An 18,481-nucleotide genomic window follows, 5' to 3' on the forward strand; every position below is an offset into this window, starting at 1 on the left:
AGAAAGACCAGTCTTGCAAAACAAAACACTTGCTTATGGGAAGAACAAAGGGGAACACATTAAATCTCTGAGGCTGAGACCTGTCAAATGATTGTATTTTGCAACCTGAATCAGAGAGGATAACAGTCTTCCCCACAGAAGTTTTCTAGGACGGGGAAGTGGGTGGTCTCTTTACAGAAGAGTCCCTGACTTTGTTAATGTACAGTATCATTTTCTTCTCAATGACTTCAGTCTAGACAGGCTATTGTCAGTCCTGAGGCCCGAGAACACTATGAAGGCTTCCTGATGTAAGCTGTGCTTCCACATTCATTGTACTATGGAATGATTGCTCTTAGATAGTGCAGGAGCTAGCCTCATGAGCATGACCCAGCATGACTGCCATAGGCACCTTCTCTTTCCTTCTCTTCCTGCTTCATTTGAGGCCGGTAGGCTTGCCAGGCCCCAAGCAGAGCTGACATGCTGCTCCAGAGCTAGAGAGGACAGACAGCACTAGTCAAATATACGTACTTCTCTACATCTCCAGGGATTCAAGAACTATCACTGTTTATTGAACTTTTACCATCTGCAAATGTAGACTTCAAAAGACAAGTGATGTCCTTGCTGTGTGGCAAGAGAAGCGTGTACCTTAATTAAACACAGTTTCAAGCACACACTCTGATTGGGAGGTTCTTTTGCACAATTACGCAATGTCTGCATGAGTCACTTATTCTGAATAGTTCTATTATTGTGACCCTAATTTGGAAGTTGTCATGCTTCCTTCAGGTGATATATTTGAACCATATTTTTCCCTCAAGTTTTAAGATGTAGTAGCTTAAAATATCTATAATGAAATAGTCTATGAGTAAATGAGGCCTCCCCAAATTAGATGCCTCTTTTGTAATACAATGAGCAATTCTTTCCAATGTGATAACACTAATAGGTTCTTGGAATCTCTTTATTAAATAATAGTCATAGAGGATTATAATCCAAATAGAGGATTTTTGCATGATTCAGGAAAATAAAAGCTATTTACCTACTTAATCTTGAACAAAAGGCACGTCTTCTCTGTTTTCTGTATCATTTTTGCTGCTTGTGCTTGCATTTGTAAACTGTGGTGGCTGTACTACAGATAGCTTTCCACCTACAAGGTACAAAGGAAGTTAATTACCATAGAATGTCATGAGTTATACCTAAAGCTAACACCACTGGAGCCCTCTTCCATCTTGTGGTATTATGTTCTTCACCATACTCTTAAGTGTTTCTTCACTGTCTCCTATAAGCCATAGACTAGGGATGGATTAGTGAGTACAAATAAGCTCAGATGCCCCCCACCCACCATGAAAGCTTTTATTTTAGAAGGAGAATGGAGGCAGGAGATACATATAATACAAATTAATATAAATATTTAAATAATTTAGGTAACATGTTTGGAGACAAAGGACAATGTAAAGGAGATAAAGGAAGCAAGTGCACAGATTCTAGTATCACATAGAAATTGGTGGGATAAGGAAAGGCCTCACTGAGGCAGAGAGACATGAGCAAAGACATGAAGGAGGTGGAATGAGCCAAGCTGATGATTTTGGAAAAGATCTATGTAGAGACCAGGACTTAGCAAAATCTGGACTCCAACATCATTCCTCAAAATACCTGAACTGCCATTGGAGTTTATTGTACATGACATCAAATTAGGAGAAGGAAGGTGGGTTCAGCCAGAAGCGGTAGCCATTTAGAAGTCAGAATAAGAAGTATGGACAGATGATTTACAGCCTTGTAGGCGGATCCCATGATATCTGGGTTCAATTCTGTATGTAGTCACTTATGAGTCTGATCAATTCTTTAAACCAGAATTATGTGTTTGGGGAGGATGACATGGTGTAGCTAGGAAAACAGTAGCTTACTATAAATAATCCCCAAGGTAAGCGGGTGGCTCCATCAAGATGGCAGATAATAGCCCAGGGGCATGACAGTGGCTCAGGCTGTAATACTAGCTACTCAGGAAGCTGAGATCTGAGAATTGCCATTTGAAGCCAGCCTGGCTAGGAAAGTCTGTTTAGTGGTATTGAGTGAGTATATGACTCTACCTCCAATTAACTACTCAAAAACCAGATAGTAGGAGAAAAATGAAGAAACGTGTAACAATGTTCAACAAGAAATATACTCATTACCTTACTTATGCAACTGCAACTTCTCTGTACAACGCTTTTACAACAAAATAAAAGTAAAAAATAAAACAGAAAAACAAAAAAATAAATAAAAATAAAAGAATAAAAATAAATAAAAATAAAAACAAGAAAACAGAAGTGAGTTGTTGGCTCATGCCTGTACTCAGGAGGCTGAGATCTGAGGACTGCAATTTGAAGCCAGCCTGAGCAGAACAGTCCCTAGGAGACTCTTATCTCCAATTAACCACTCAAAAACCAGAAGTGGTGCTGTGGCTCAAGTTGTAGAAAGCTTCAGCACAAACCGGCTCCAGGATAGTGCCTAGGCTCTGAGTTCAAGCCCCACAACCAACCAACCAAAAAAAAAAGAAGGATGACAATAGTAGAAGTGGTAACCAGAGTTCCAATTTTGTATGTCTTCTGAAGCTAGAACCAACAAGGAAGATGAGGATGACTGCAAAGATGATTTAAACAACTGGAAGTATGGAATTGCTACTAATAGAAATGGCAACAGCATGAAAGTAGATTTAGGGAGAGGACTAGGAATTTGAGTTTGGGCATATCACGATTACTGAACCATCCATCTGGAAGATAAATAAGTCAGGAGATAGGCCTACAGGAAACGTAAGAGCTGTTGGTAGCAAGCACTATTTAAAGTTTTAAAAATAGATGCAAACTTGAAGTTAGTGAAAACAGATAGGAAAGAGGATAGAGGTCTGAGCACTGGTGAATACTGTCATCAAGAGGTTAGGGAGATGTGAAGTATTCTGATAAAGAGGCTCAGAAAAAGGACCAATGATGCAGGAGGAAAGCCAAGGGAGTATGATATCTTAGCAAAGAAAGTGCTTTGAAGAGGGGAGTGATTCTGGTGTTAAATAATGTTGAAAGATAAAGAACACTGAGCACTAAGAATGGCCATGGGCTTTACTAACATGGAGGTCATAGGTGAATTACTAGAAGCTGTTGACATGGCTAGGATAAAATCCTAATTAGACAGACAGGTTTTTCTCTTGTTCTTGGATTGTCTTTTCTGCCATTATTGTAGGTTAAAAATCCATATGCAGGTATTTGTTGACAGTGTAATTTTAATGAATCTCTCTGGGATTCTGTATTTAAACTCTTGGAAAATTTTCACTTGTTTAATCTGGCCCTAGCATACCCAAACTGGCATACATTTTAATTATTTTCAGATTTCATTTGTGAATGAATCAGCCAAAAAAAATAATAAAAGATTTTAGAAAGCCATTAACTTACTTTGCACCATTAAATTATAGTTTCATACATTTTATATGAGGACAAAGTATTAGTAACTTGTTTTATTATATCTTGGTAATTTAAAATAATTCAGATATTCTTCCCAAAGGACACTCATGGTTTGCTTTGCTTTGTAAGCTTGGCTTCCCTAATAAGATAATAAGTTCTTAGAAGAAAATAAGTGGATCTTTTCTTTTATAATACATTTGTATCTAGCCATATCTTACACATAATAAGGATGCAATAAAAGTTGTAGGCTTAAATGTCTATGTAGATGGCCTATTCCATATTATGGTAGATAAGGAAGACTACTTGACCCACACCTCCAGTCCTGGTTTTGATTATCATTTTGAGATAGAATTTCTTGAACTTTTCTAGCTGGCCTGACCTGGAAAAATGATCTTTCTGCTCTCAGCCTCTCAAGAAGCTAGGATTATAGGCATGAGCCATCAGCACCCAGAAATTGGCTCATTTCAACTAGAGATGATGTATATTAAAGAAAAAAAAACCAAATTAAGAAAATTTAGGATAACAACCAGCACAATCTTACTTATTGCATTACTATTTACCATAGCCACAGTATGAAATCAGCCCAGATAGCCCTTAATGGACAAGTGGATCAAGAAAATGTGGTATATATACACAATGGAACTTTACTCATCCATTAGAATGATATTGTGTCATTTATAAAGAAAAGGAAAGACCTGGAAAAAAGTTAGGTTAAGTGAAGTAGGTCAGGTATAGAGAGACAAAGGATTTATGTTTTCCCTGATAGATGGAAGCTAGATTTAGCTTACAAACTCATAAATAAATAAATTGGGTGGTAAGCAAGGGCATATAAGTGTATTAACTGAAATATGGTAGATTCAGGGAGATTTTAAGTAGTATAATTCCTTTGAAAGCCAAAATAAATGCACAGCAAAATAAAACATCAGAAAGAAGGTACTTGAAAGGTATAGGATCATGAGAAGATGGGAAAAATGCAGACAAGAATACAATGTATATCCTACAAAATTAAGAAAATCAAGAGAGGAGGTTGATAACAAAGAATGGGTGAGATTGTTGAAAGAGGTGACATTGATCAAGATATATATATATTTATATATTTCTAAACCACTTTGTTAAATGGCAAGCAACTGTCCAATACTTAAACATAATTTTTAAAAATTACGTAAACCTTGGTAGATACAAAAGAGCAGATCCAGGGCTGGGAAGGTGGCTCAGTGGTAGAGCACTTGCCTTGCATGCCTGAGGCCCTGGGTTCGATTCCTCAAGCACCACATAAGCAAAAAGAAAAAAAGCCGGAAGTGGCGCTGTGACTCAAGTGGTAGAGCGCTAGCCTTGAGCTGAAGAGCTGAAGGACAGAACCCAGGCCCAGAGTTCAGGCCCCACAACCGGACCCCCCCCCCAAAAAAAAGAGCAGATCCAGAATATTTTGAATAGTTAAGTCCAAATAAATCTAAGTTTGGAGCTCACTATTTACCTTATGATTTTCACATTAACAAAAGAAATTGAAATGCATTAAGTCAATTGGACCAATAACATTTGCAAAGAACATATTTGCTATTAATTTTTAAAGGAGCTATTTGTTTTGAAATGTTTGTCTTAAATTAGATATGTAATTGGTTTTTGAAAAAAAATGAATGTTATAATTTATTTTTTTCTCCCAAAGCCTAGTTATAGTTCTGAAAAAAAATTGTTGATTTCTCCTGTTGGTATATTTTTCATGCCAGTTCATGAACTCAGATCTTTTTAATTCTTTGCTTTTAAACAACTTATATCCTGATACCCTTGTAACTGAAGGGAACAGAGCCCTAAGAGATTTTCCCTACATGGATTTGTATGGCAAGTTTTCACAGAAGAAGTGACATCAAGCATTGATCTGTTTGAGTGAAGCAATTGTACTCGTGCGATGGCATTTGGTGCTTCCTGCAAATTGATGAAATTTCATTAAAGAAAATGACAGATGGCATATGATGGCAAGTAAAATGCCAGTCAGCATGAAGAATTCTATATCCTAGTGCCAGACAAGCAGCGTTTGTAATTACCTTGAAAATAAACCTGCATAATTATAAACATGTTAGCAAACAGGTAGATACAGGTCTATTTCCTAGGGTGGACAGTTGACATAATGAGATTTTATGATCTGAAAGGGACATGATGTAATCTCTACCTGGACAGTGTTGTAGTAGATTAACCATAGAGCTCCAGAATTTGTGAGCTCTTCTGGAGTTATTTTGACTATTTCTTTGAGAATAAAAAAGACTCAGGTTGTAAAAACAATGAGCTTTTTCTTACCTTGACAAGACAAAAGTATCTCTGAGTCAGACATCTCTTATGGACAGTGATAGATTTGAAACACAGTCATATTGTATAGCATTCTTTATAAAGATGGAAGAGAGTCTAAGAAAACTGAATTTTAAGGACATACAGTCCTGTCAAATTCTGAGTTTGTCAGATGCCAGCGGCTTATGACTGTAATCCTAGGTGCTCTGTAGGCTGAGATCTTCAGATTATGGTTCAAAGCCAGCCAGGAAAGGAAAGTCTATGAGACTATTATCTCCAAGTAACCACTAAAAATAGCTGGAAATAGAGCCATTAGTCAAGTGGGACAGCAACAGCCTTGAGTTAGAAAGCTAAAAGAAAATGCCCAGTTCAAGAAAATACCTGAGTTCAAGCCCTGGTACTGGTACAAAAAAGTTCTGAAGTTACTGTATATAGTTTAATAAGTTTAAAAAAATCCCATTCATTCATTTTTGTAAATTAGTGTTTTTGTAATAATGCAGTAATATGTTAGACTTTTACTTGCAGAACTTGGTTCTATATGTATATATACATGTTTCTTTAACAGCCCCCCAATAGTTTAGATATATAAAAAATAAAAATAATTTGACAGAATTTAACCCAAAATAAAGACTAGATGTCAATGTTGGGTACATGGAATTTGCATAATAAATTTTAGTGTGTGATCAGACTACTTTTCACACAACAAAAATTACTCTGGCTCATTGAAATATATGAGTGGATTAGAGGATACTTGCGAAATAGGCAGAAAAGCAGATGAACCAAAGCAGTTCTACAATGCCTTAATCTCTTCAGCCTGCTATAAAACACCTAGACTTGATAGGAAGTTCAAGACCAAAGTATTGGCAAATTTGACTGATTAAGGTTTTGTTTTATTTTTTTCTTCACAGATGACCATCACTTCATTGCACTCTTGCTAAGAGAAAGAGACAGTGTTCTTAGACTTGTTTCATAAGGTTACAAGTCATAATTAGGAGAGGCTTGCTCTTGTGATCTAATTACCTTGCAGACCCTCCTCCTAAAACCATCACCTTAGGGGTTAGGATTTTAACATATGAATTTTGGGGATGGGGAGGAAGGATAAAATCATATAGTCTATTAACAAGGCAGACACATAGTGACATACCTTGTCAGAGTGTGATCAGGGCATCCACTGATAGCCCTATATCCATTGGGAACTTTAGTTGAATTGGGATTTACATCTGGCCAAAAGTAAATTCTCAATTGCTCATTTTTTACATTCTTTTCCAGACCTTCAAGGTTCTAGGCAGGAGCTATGGTTGACTGAGTTTAGGCCACATTCCAGTTCTCTCGTTGTCAAATCTGCTTGACTTCCTAATGAGAGAACTGGTACAGTAAAGGATTTCTACCAAGTATGTAGTGCAGTTGGAGTGTTGGAGAATATAGCTCACCTAGGAACCAATGGGGCTAACGACAATAAAAATTCTGCATGAAATTATCACACATTTCTCTTTGATATTGGTTACCATAAACTTACGTTGTGTATGTGTATGTCTGTGCATGTGTATGAGTGTGTGTAATTACTGCTTGCTAATTTAGATAAACGAATTATCAGATACTAAGTATATAAGTATATATAGTTATATATAATATAATATAACATATATTCTATATATAGAATGTTTATTATATTAAGTATGTATTTTAGTATGAGTATATATAGATATTTTATACTTAAAATACATTCTTTAAGTTATCTGAACCCTTAAGAATAGTTGTTACTAGGGTTAGAGTTAGGGTTAGGGCTAGGGCTAGGGCTAGGGTTAGGGTTAGGGTTAGAAAAAAAAACAAAAACAAAAACAAAAACAAAAAAAAGTAAGAATAGTTGTTACATAGCTGTAATCTTGAAGGCAGAGCAGTTATATACTTCTGTGATTTGTGAAAGGAAAATTCATGATTATTTTATTCTTCTACTCAAACATTTTAGCATTTTTAAAAGAAAATATTTGTTTATATGTTTAGTTGATATTTGGAATTTTTGCAGTATTGGATTTGAACTCAAGGGCCTCATGTGTGGTTAGCTGTTGTTCAACCACTTAAGCCACAACTCCAGCTCTCTTTTTTTTTGTTGTTGTTATTTTGAAGTTGAACTCTTATGGACTTTTCCTGTCCAAGCTGGCCTCTGGTGTGGCTCAGTGTAGTGTGCTATAATACCCAAGCACCTGTGGCTCATTCCTATAATCCTAGCTACTCAGGAGGCTGAGATCTGAGGGTCACAGTTTGAAGCCAACCAATGTATCTCCAATACATTGCTCAAAAAAAGCTAGAAGTGGCACTGTGGCTCAAGTAGTAGAGCACTAGCCTTGATCAAAAGAAACATAGAGGCAGCACCCAGAACTTCAGGACTGGCAAAAATATTATATATACATATATAAATATGTGTATTTATTTTATACATGTAGGTATACATGCATATATGTGTGTACATACATATATGCACACATACATATGTATGTATATAATTGTTGATCCTGGAGTTTGGACTCTGTGCATTGCACTTTTATATTACACTTACATTTGTCCTATCACTTGAGCCATGTGCCTAGCCCCCAAGTAATATATTTAGTGCAAACACCATTGTAAGTTATTGGAGCTAATGCAACAACAGCAAAAGTTCACAAAATGTGGCATGAAACCCTTGAACATAGAACATATTCTTAGGTTATAATTGATATGTTTTTAGTTATGCTATAGTCTAGATATTAGAAATCTAAGTGGCTAAGTTTGTATCACAATACATGTTGTATGGAAAACAACCATTTTTAAACAATTAAACTAAGACCCCTGATAAATCCATGCCATGATTATGTTTAGATTATTTAAATGCATCAAAATCAAAATAGAATCTACATCTTATTTGGACAGAGTCTCTAGCTTCTTTTTCCTTGAGACATGGGTGGAAATGGTTATCTTAAAAACCAAATCTGTCTCATGGCCTTCCCAGGAAATGTGTTCTTGAAGGATATGCCAACACTTTTACTCTGAATTGGTATAAAATTTACACAGCAAAACTTACTTTAAGTAATGCAGTGGTACATACATTCTGGAGAGACAACTTTAAAACCAACTGTTCAGAATAGAATAACTAACAATTGCATGTGGTTAAAAAAACAAAAACTTCATAGTTATTAGAAATATTGAAAGGCCTTTGGCAAAAAGAAATAAGCTTTCATAGGTGTAAAACAACTTCCAATTTAAGTTTTGTAGGGATAGAATTTTTAAATCAACTTTTATGGCAGCCATTTATCTGTTTTAATTTTTTGTAAGTCATAGTTTTAAGTTTTCTAGTAAAGATGAATACATTTTTTACCTTTCAGTTATTCTAACTAATCTTTACATGTCGAAGTTAACAGAGAGGTGGTACATAATGGATCAGCTACTTTGTTCTTTGCCTTCCCAGTGTGCTAAGAGGGAGAAGATTTTTAAAGTAAAATAGAACTTGGCACTAGACAAACATGTGCTCTGTTCTTTTTAAATAGGCTTCCTGTGATATTCTTTCAGAAAACTATCATTTGCCTTCCCTATGCCACAAGGGTGAAAAAGTGACCCTGTCAGAGAGTTTAGCGTCAGATTGGTACTGTAAAGAGAGATGAAAGTCAGCTTGTGGTCGGGGTGGCTGAAGACCCAATGTCAAAGAAAAGAGGGGAGGTAGAGTGGTCAGGACTTGCTGAGAAAGACTGAAAAACTTGGGACCTTGTAGTCATGAGGACAGAGTAGCAACTCTAAGGAAAATATAAGCTCCAAAGCCTGTCAGAAACCAAAGCTGAATCTTTGAAAGCAAAATCTGGGAAAGACTCGAGGAACACCATGAGGCCATCATGGGGGAAACAGAACACAGTACATAAATGGAAGTTCAAAGGCTGAAGAAGAGAGAGAGACATGAAAGATAAAGGCAGAGGGTACCCTGCAGAAAATAACAGAAGAAATAAAACAAGAAAGATTAGAGGTCATTCTTTGCTCTTTTGTCAACAAAACCCATACAGCAAAGGAAGAAGTCTCTAAGTAAAGGTTGGAAACCCTAATGATTTCCTACGTGATTTATCTGAAGGCAAAAACAGATAGCAAATGAATATATCAAAGATGAGGAACAAGGCTGGCATGAAACTTTGCTATAGAACTCCTTTCATTCCTAATGAGAATTCGCTGGTGATGATCTAGAATTATTCCTGAAATTAATTTAAATATATGAATTTTGGAGCTCATGAGTAATACAATTAGGTTACTATTTCTAACTTCTATTTTACATTGCTTAGATAAAAGGAATAATACTTGATCAGTCAGGGAATACTTAGTCTATTGAAAGGTTTCCATATGTGTTAGACTACTATTAGATTCTATAACAAATAACATGTACATGTGAGTACTTAAATATATGTAATTTAATGTTTTATATGTCTTTGTACCAGTATGCATAAACTAACAACTTTTCTGGATGAGTTTAGCTACTACAGTGAAATTCACCTCATAATTTGTTTGCTGTATTATGGATTTGGGGATCAGATGCTTTGTTTTAAAATTTTGCTACCACTTAATGTCTCAAACCCTAGAGCAAGTTACTCTCTTAAGCCTCAGCTAATTTGTGTGTAAAAGAGGCATAGAATCTTGATGTACAAAGAATATTGTATATGAAAAAATGCTTCTTGTAGGACTTAGTACATAATACATACTAAGTGATATGTGTTTATATATGTATATATCATATGCCTAATATAAAGCTTGACAAGACCCCTACGATCCTCATAATATACAAATAAATGCAGACAGACACAAAAGTCAATAGGAAACAAACTGCTGCTGAGATTTAATAGCTTCTAATCATTCATTTATTCCTTTAGTAAACATGAAATAGATCATTAATATGTACAAGCTCTGAGCTATGGTATGCACAAAAATTACTAAGATAACCTCTTTGTTCAAGGGTCTAATTATGAGAACTCAAGAAGTCATAATACAAAGTAAAGTTTGTGTGGGAGAAATACCACAGATTGATATATGGTTTTAAAATAAGGTAAATTGGCTTTTGAAAGTGAAAGATTTCAAGAAAATATTTTAGATACGTAAAACTCTTTGAGTCTAAAATTAGCTTAAAAAAACACTAGAATTTCAAGAAGTAGATCAAAGAGAGGCATTCAATTTAGAAAGTGTAATGTGAAGAGGAAAGCAGGAAAAGCACAATTGGAATATAAATGGAGTCCTATGCAGTCTATTTGGAAATGTAAAGCATTAAAATCATTAAAATCACACCAATCATAATGCCATTACTTTGTAAAGAAAGAAAAGAAAAATGAAGTAATAAACAAAGATGGAACAGACTTTTGAGCAGTGAAATGACCTCTCTGATCTTTGCTTGACCTTGATTTCTTTCTCTTTGTAATATAACAGACAGGTGGTGAAATGTGGAGGGTGGGTCTGGCCAATGACATCTTGGCCAGGTGGTGCATAGGGAGCCCTGATGTTATGATGAACTTGCTTGTTTGCTGTTGCTGCTGCTTCTGCCTCCTCCTCCTCCTCCTCCTCCTCCTCCTCCTCCTCCTCCTCCTCCTCCTCCTCCTCCTCCTCCTCCTCCTCCTCCTCCTCCTCCTCCTCCTCCTCCTCCTCCTCCTCCTCCTCCTCCTCCTCCTCCTCCTCCTCCTCCTCCTCCTCCTCCTCCTCCTCCTCCTCCTCCTCCTCCTCCTCCTCCTCCTCCTCCTCCTCCTCCTCCTCCTCCTCCCCCCTCCCCCCTCCCCCCCCTCCTCCTCCTCCTCCTCCTCCTCCCCCCTCCCCATCCCCCCTCCCCCCTCCCCCCTCCCCCCTCCTCCACCACCTCCTCCTTCCCCCTCCCCCTCCCCCTCCCCCCTCCCCCCTCCCCCCTCCCCCCCTCCCCCTCCTCCTCCTCCTCCCTCCCCCTCCCCCCTCCTCCCTCCCCCCTCCCCCCTCCTCCACCTCCTCCTCCTCCTCCTCCCCCCTCCCCCTCCCCCCTCCTCCCTCCCCCCTCCCCCCCTCCTCCACCGCCTCCTCCTCCTCCTCCTCCTTCTTCTCCTCCTCCTCCTCTTCCTCCTTTCCTTTTACTCCCTTCCCCTTCCCTCCTTTTCTTCTCCTTCTCCCCTTCTCCTCTTCCTTTCTTCCCCCTTCCCCCCTCCCCTCCTTCTCCTCCTTCTTCTTCTCCTTCTCTTCAAGTACAAACCAGTAGGCTAAGAAAATTCTATTTTCATTGGGAGCAAATAAATACCATTCAGTAATTGTCTTTTGAAACCAACACCAGGATTTAAGTTGATTACAAAAAACAAACAAACAAGTCTCCAAGTGTACTTTTTCATTTCTTTTATTGGTATTCTCAGAAGTTGAAACTACTGCATTGATCTATCATATTTTTTAAATCTCTTATCCCCTCTTCCTCTTGTTATAGACCATACTATTTTTTTTGTACTTGTTGGTCGTGGGACTTGAACTCTGGGCCTGGGCGCTGTCCTTGAGCTCTTCAGCTCAAGGCTAGCACTTGACCACTTGAACCACAGCACCACTTCCAGTTTTCTGGTGTTTTTTATTGTATATCAGAGTCTCAGGACTTTCCTGCCCAGGCTGGCTTTGAACTGTGATCCTCAGGTCTCAGCCTCCTGAGTAGCTAGGATTACAGTTGTTAGCCACGGGCACCTGGCTACACAATACTGTTTTTAAAGTAAGTGAGAATTTTGGGAGTGTTAGGAGAAGGAATAGATACAAGTCCAGATCCTGCCATTGAGAAATCTATGAAAATGGAACTTGTCATGTTAAGTACAGAATTATGTGCAATGTAGGAAGGGGCAAAGCAGAGCTTAGTTCATGTGGTTCACAAAAGAGTGCTCAGTCTACTTAAGATATTCATAGAAGGATTGTGTCAGAATAGGAAAAAGAATAACACCAGCATGAAGAATAGAACATATGAAGACCCAGAGAGAAGTTGGGAATACTACAAAATTAAAAATAGCTTGAGCATGGGTGGAAGGTGATGGATGCTGTCAGAAGGAAAAGGAGAAACCCAGGTAGGCACCAGATGACAAAGGACCCAGTTTCTCCAGCCAAGGGATTCATTTCTTTGTTGCTGTTCATTCAGTATCCTTCTTTGCGTAGCCAAGGGCTTTGTTTCATTTTTGCTTTTCATTCATTATTTAGAGGTGACACTTTCTACTTTAAGCATTTATAGAAAGAAAGCTCCTCATCCCCAAGAAAAATGTGGACATATAGACACTTTTATATGCAAGCCCACCGACTTCCAAGTTACTTGGAATTGATTGCTAAAAGTCAATGGAAACCCTAGGCAGCATTTGAGCAGAGTAGAGGCAAGCTTTAGGAATAGGATTTTTCATTTAACTATTTTTTCACCTTCGGAAATGGTATATAGCAAAAGGATGAACTATTAGATTACATTATGGACAGTTTAGAATATTTAATTTTACAGGCAGTCATAGTGGTACACATGAAGTTCCATCACTCAGAGGTTGAGGTGGGAGGATCATTTGAGCCTAGGAATTTGAGACCAACTTAGGCAACATAGTGTAAACTTCCATGTCTAAATAAATAAATGAATAAATACAATGTTTACTCTGTCTTACTGTACTGTCCATACAGAGATGGCTCATATACAGATTTGGGGGCTTGCATTTATTTCTTGAGAACCTCTGAAATTCTAGCCAGATAAAACTAATGAGAATCACTTAGCTTCATCAAAATTCCACTGACCTCTTTTCTGTGCCTCAGATATTAAATGAAACTTGGTGGAGTTCAACTGGGAAAGGGGACCTCAGAGGTCACTTTAACTACTTCATTTTATGGGCCACAGGCTATTCATTTTAAGTGTGGTGTGCTCAGGAACTAAAGATCACATTTTTCCCTTATTCCTGCATTAGAATTGAAAGAATCTCAACTATGTACTTCTCACTTAGATATTAATATTGAGGCCTCATTGCAAGAAGAGAACTGGCAACCAGAATTGGAGAAGAAAGATGGAAGTAGAATTACAGTGTGTTCTATGGTCCTGGAGCTCCTTAGGGAGCTGTAATTAATGTTTGCAAGGAAAACACTGCAAGGAAACCAAAGAACATACTGAAACGATTTTCTCCTCAATTTTTAAAATAAAGAGGAGGGGGACATAACGAGAAAGAAATCACCATTAAATTTTGTGGAAGTATGAAGAATTCCAACAAAAAGGAAATTTGTTGAGAGACCAAGATGGAGCTGTTAATAGTAGCTGGTTAGAGTGTAAAGTCACTTTTAAACTTAGACATCCTGCAGCCGTTATTGGAGCTCCATAGTCCCATGGTCCCATTTATTAAGCATATTACATGCATATTGTTCTAATTACGCATCATAGCTTGATTATAGACCAATGACTGTTGTTCCTTTGTCTCTGGATGCCCATGAATATTGCCTCTTTGTACCAGTTGATACCCAGGGTAAGCATTCCCTTTACCTGATCCTCAATTTCTTTATCTTAAGCCTGTTAGATAACTACAGAGTATAGAATGCCTTGTGATTGCTTGTCACTTGGTATAAAAGTTTTTCAATTATTCATTTCCAACCCACACTAAGAATTATATTCTATGGCCCAATTCCAGTTATTCATATCTGTAATCCTAGCTACACAGGAGGCTGAAATCTGAGGATGGCCGTTCAAAGACAACCAGTGTGGCTGGGAAAGTCCATGAAATAGAAATCTCATCATGAATTAGCTGTCAAAATGCTGGAAGTGAAGCTGTGGCTCAACTAGTAGAACACTAGTCCTTGAGTAAAACAAAAATACTAAGCGACAGTGCTCAGGCTCTGATTCAAGCCCCAACATAAAACTCATTTTTGTGTTGAATTCAATATATACATATATACATACATGCAAGTGTAAATTAACTTTCTTGAAAAAAATACAATATGTGGTATGTTTGATATTTTTGCTTCTCTTCAACTCTATTTCTTGTATTTGGAGAATGGAAGAACAGCAAATCAAGACTCAATGAAGAAAACCATTTAATCCTCAGTTTCAATCATAGTGAGTATGCTTTACCATATGAGGTGTTTCAGACCATTTGCAAGAAATCACTACAACGGTCAATCCTGAGAAGGGATTGAATCCCATTCCACTTTAGCAGCTCCTAGGAATATATATTAAGTCCTCTACTGTGGTTTTAAAGTTCAAAACTATCTCCACGTCTGAGGATGTAGCTCAGTGGTAGAATGCTTGCTTAACATGAGCTAGGTTTGTTCTTTTAACACTGCAAAAAGAAAGACAGGACAAAACCTAGACCTCAATACCTTAATGCTGTCTACTCGAAGGAATGTATTTCCTTTTCTAGTTGTTTTTTGACTATGTGTAGCTACTCATTATGAGAACAAAGCCTCACCTCTGAACTCTCATTCTTGAATATCAAGAACCATACATTAGTACTAAAGATGCCAGAAATGTTGAATATACATCCTCTTTTATAGGCTAGGTAGTATTCCGAGTATATTAAATGAATTAAAAATAACATTTTTTTAGTACTTTTAACCTGTTTTGAGATGGTGGAAACTGGGTTGCAAAAAAAGTTACTTTTTTCAGAAAGTATGCGGCAAACAAATTACAAAACTAGGACTCAGATTTTGGCATTCTGCCTCTAGTACCCCTAATCTCATTTTAACAGCTACCCTAATCCTTAATTTATCATGGAATAGTATGTAAGGAATTGGCTATATTTGTTACTGAGTCTTAGATGATTTGATAGCTCACAAGATGCTACGGGAAGCTAAATGAAGGCCGATTGGGTCTTTGGGTCCATCTTTTAATATTCCACCCATTGTTGTATAACTACTTTTCTATCCCTCAGTCTTGAGGACAACAGCTCTCTGCTGTTATCTTTGGCTTTGGCTCATCATCTCCTTCAGGCTACCATCACTTAACATTTCCCCTGTAGCCAATTATCTATAATTTTCAAGCTTACAGCTCTTATATTTTAAATATAGCACATTCAGTACTCAGTGATAATTTTTCACACAATAAATGTTCTTGCAGATTATTAAATTCATTATATCTACATATTTGAATGATTTTGATTTGTATAAATGATTCAGACAATACAACAGGATAATTTAAAGTGTATTATCAGAACTAAATGGCTTTCCAAAATCATTGTGAAAGGAAGCTTTGCTAAGTTTTCTCTTAAGGTTGTGCCAGCTAATCTTCAAGAGAATGTTCAAGTACTACTTATACTAAGGCGAAAAGAGCAGGAAAGAATTAAAGTTTGAGGGCTAACTTCAGAGTATATGTCATTTAGTTGTGACTGTTAGATGAGCAAAGAAAATGGGAAGGGGGGTAGGAGGGGTTCTATTTAGAGAAACTACACCACCCTCCCCACCCTCCCCGGGGAAAAACAAAAGGCATAAGAGGCCGTGTTGTATTCTAGAACTGATAGGTACTCTATGGAGGCTAGAATAAAACACCATTGGATTGAGTTGAGAAGCTGTTGACAATCTCCTGTGATCCACACTCAGCTGTAAATGGAAAAGACTTGAAAGGAGCCCAGCTTGAGACTGGACTGAGAGCCACACTTCCACAATAAGAAGTTGACCTAGCTAGAGTCCCTCTTCTAAAATGGCTTGGGCCTACAGTTGACTGTTACATGTAAACCTTCTAGAAATTCTCAGCAGGGTGGGATCTCAAATCCTATACCTCTTCAGTTAGGAAGTAAATACAGAAATGAGAATTGTGATAGCTATGAGAAAAAAAGATTGTATGTTTATGGGCTTATGTTTGTTAGGATATGCATGTGAATGTGTAATGTTCCTCATATAAAATGATTTATCTTTTAGCCAAAATACTAAGATAGAAAATTAGATGGGAATACTACATACATATATATTATATATGTATATATATATATATATATATTAATGGAGATTTGAACTCAACCTAGTACTTGCTAGGGAAGCTCTCAACCACTTCCCACTTGAGCTCTTTTTGGCTATTTTGCTTCAGTTACTTTTCAGATAAGATTTAACATTTTTGCCTAATCCGATCATCCATACCTACATGTTCTGGATAGGTAGGAATACAAACATGTACCACCATGCCTGATTTGTTCTTTGAAATAAGGTCTTGCTCACTTTTGCCCAGGCTGGTCTTGAACCATGTATCTCCTATTTCTGCATTCCAAGTAGGTAGGATTAAAAATATCATACACTGTACCCAATCTTGTCTTTCTACTATTTATCTTTTATTTTTGTCCTACTCTTTAAACCAGCAGGCTTTTAGTTACTATGATTATTACAATGTTTAAAAAATACCACCTATGTCTACAGGATATTTTCCATCTCAGAATTTTCCAAGTCCTATTTATTTCTTTTCTTCTTAACACATAAAAAATCGATCAAGCCAGCTTTAGTGTCTCATGCCTGTATTCTTACCTACTTGGGAGGCTGAGATCAGGAGGATCAAGGTTCAAATTTAGCCCAGGCAAAAACAGATGTCCAGAAGAGATACTCTATTTCAGTTAATAAAAGTCTTAGCTCAGTGCTTCAAGTCTGTCATCCCATTTATGCACAAAGCAAAAACAATAGTTTCATAGCTCAGGATATCTTGGACAAAAACCAAGATCCTATTTAAAAAATAATATAAGCAAAAATATAGGAATGTGAATGCAATAGTAGAAAGCCTGCCTAACAGGTTCAAGGCCCTGAGTTTAAACACCAGTATGCCCACCAAAATAAAGTCTCTATTTGTTATTCTATCTGCTATGCTCTTACCCTTATTATACTATAATTGAGTTTCTCGTGAATATTAACTACTTAACATATTGACAGAACAACTCAATCATATTCACTTTAATAATTTACAGTTTTTATCATAGATCATCTTAGAACAATCAGTCAGTGGCCAGAGCTTAAGTACAACTTGCTTTCAGGTTTCCTTAGGCTGTAGTGCCAAATAGCTGTGATACTAGAATATTCTTTTGGTTTGAATGCAGATATGTGATACTTGAGACAATTAACAACCTCCCCTATGTCAGAGATATTCTGATAGGCAATTCTTCAAGTCTAGCCCTCTGTGCATCTTTTCTTCAGCTCTGAGGTACCAACCCCTTGTAGCTGTTGTATTTTCAGTTTTCACACTGGCTGGAAACCTGGGGAATTTGCTGTTATAACTGATCTCTGTTGGAGTGTTTTATTTCCAACACAGACTTGAGAATACCATAAAGGGCTGTATTATTCAAGGTGGTCTATAATGCATCCAGGGAGACAAACTTCTCAAAGCCTACGTCAAAGAGAGTTTTCCTCTGATTTTTTGAATGTATGATGCTAACATGCATTTTGGCTTATTTAGAATAGTGCTGGCAAAATTCAAAAATAAAGGATAGAAGTCCAGATTGTGGTAGCCAAAGAAACTCTCGTTGTGAGCAAGTTGGTTAAAGAAGAATGAAGACTTTGCTTTTACCATATACTAGCCTATGATGTGATTCCCCCCAAAAAACCATAAAGGGCGCTGGGCACTGCAGGCGTATGCTCGTAATCATAGCTATTCCGGGCTGAGATCTGAGAATCACAGTTCAGAGCCAGCTGAGGTAGGGAAGTACATGAGCCTCTTATCTCCAATTAACCAATTAACTATGGCTCAAATGGTAGAGCACTAGCCTTGAACAAAAAGATGAAAAGACAGTACTCAGGCCCTACAAGAGCACACATACACAGAGAAATGTTAGTAGATTAATTAGAGACACAGCTTCATATGTCAGTGTTGGAGACATTTCAGATTGATTAAATGTTTGAGAGCTATAAACATTTTATAA

At 37.3% G+C, this 18,481-nt stretch overlaps 1 protein-coding gene across 1 annotated transcript in view; it reads left to right on the plus strand.

The window, feature by feature from the left end:
- Window positions 1-18,481, plus strand: part of Macrod2 (mono-ADP ribosylhydrolase 2) — a 1,713,649-nt gene that overhangs the window by 755,453 nt on the left and 939,715 nt on the right. The gene's annotated exons all lie outside the window — the stretch shown is intronic.

The sequence above is a fragment of the Dipodomys spectabilis genome, unplaced genomic scaffold, assembly GCF_019054845.1.
Source record: "Dipodomys spectabilis isolate Male_0828 unplaced genomic scaffold, ASM1905484v1 ptg000365l, whole genome shotgun sequence".
Taxonomy (NCBI): domain Eukaryota; kingdom Metazoa; phylum Chordata; class Mammalia; order Rodentia; family Heteromyidae; genus Dipodomys; species Dipodomys spectabilis.